The sequence below is a fragment of the Ornithorhynchus anatinus genome, chromosome 8 (genome assembly GCF_004115215.2).
Source record: "Ornithorhynchus anatinus isolate Pmale09 chromosome 8, mOrnAna1.pri.v4, whole genome shotgun sequence".
NCBI lineage: Eukaryota > Metazoa > Chordata > Mammalia > Monotremata > Ornithorhynchidae > Ornithorhynchus > Ornithorhynchus anatinus.
Genome location: NC_041735.1, coordinates 54,691,846 through 54,693,171, shown reverse-complemented (window position 1 = coordinate 54,693,171; position 1,326 = coordinate 54,691,846). Strand labels below are relative to the sequence as shown.

The window sequence follows — 1,326 nt, the reverse complement described above, 5'->3', positions numbered from 1 at the left end:
CTGCTAAATCTGCTGTTTTGTACTTTCCCAAGCGCTTTCCAGAGTGCTCTGAGCATAGTAAGTGCTCAATTAGTGCTTAATGCAGTGCTCTGCACACAGCAAGTGCTCAATAAATGCAATCGAGTGAATGAATAAATGCCACTGATTGATTGATTGGTTGATTTTATTATAGGGTGGGCAGGTTTCTGCAAACTTTAGAACTCTCCCTCTGGACTGGAAGCTCTGGACTGGAACTCTGTTACAGTGTACTCCCCCAAACGCTTAGTTTAGTGCACTGCACACAGAAAGTGCTCAACAAATTCAAATGATTGACTGATCCAATCCCTTAAAGGAGAACAGACCCCATGGGACCCTAGGAGATAGTCCTTAAAATTTCACATATTATTACCAAGAAATTGAAATGTTTACTTGGTTTAGATTCTGAAAAAGCCCAGTGTTAACTTTCGGTGGCTTTCCCACCGTGTGGATAATGTACAGGCAGAGGGAAAGCAGCAGGATTAGCTAAAACCCTTTCTCTCTCTTTGGTGGTTATTTCTTGGTGTTCTTTATAGGCTTGTTTCTCTGTCTCAGGAGGGGTGAGAGGCCTCCTAGCCAGAGAAGGCGTCAAGTGATTAATGCAACTAAGTGAGTTGTTGTTTTGTGTCAACACTGGGCTTATTGCCTGGTTCTCCCTCAGGTGTAGGTGATGGGTTTGGAGGGGAAGGGCCTGGATACAGAAGAGCCCTAGGGCCCTTCTTTTGGGGCCAAATTAAGATTCAAGTAGAGGCAGAGCAGCAGAATTAAGTAAATCCTTTCTCTCAGACTCTTAAAAGTAACAGCACAGCAAGGGAAAGTTACACAACATAGCTGCGACTGTGAATCCAGCACTGGCCTTTTCAATCACTCACATACTCGTGGGTGAATTTCACTGTCAGTAGTATCTTCTTCCCTTGTGGAGAAAATTATATATAATATATCCCAATTTAATCAAAGGGTATGCTTTTTAGGCCCCTCTCAGGGCCACACCTGGAGAGTTTCCAGTACTCTACCGGTCTCGGCTACGGGAGGGAGAGTCAAGCAGAAGGATAGCCATTCCATTCCCAGCTTGGTCAGTGGCTAGCGAGTGGAAGGCCATCTGCTACAAGTCAAAAACTCACCTACGCTGGGCAGCAGCGGCACGGGAGAGAGTCGAGGGAGGAGACTCGAGTTTACTGCGCGAAAGGAGGCGACGGAAAACCACTACATATTTTTACCGAGAAAACTCTATGGATCCACAAACACAATTGCAGATGGAGAGCGGGGCGTTCTGGGAGAGATGTGTCCGTGGTGTCGTTATGGGTCGTCGGA

At 46.1% G+C, this 1,326-nt stretch overlaps 1 non-coding gene across 1 annotated transcript; it reads left to right on the top strand.

Annotated features, from left to right (window-relative positions):
• The first annotated feature begins 987 nt into the window (after positions 1–987).
• On the top strand, positions 988–1,125 carry LOC114814140. The gene has a single exon (XR_003761877.1). It is a non-coding gene; the product is annotated as a small nucleolar RNA SNORA7 (small nucleolar RNA).
• The last annotated feature ends 201 nt before the right edge of the window (positions 1,126–1,326 follow it).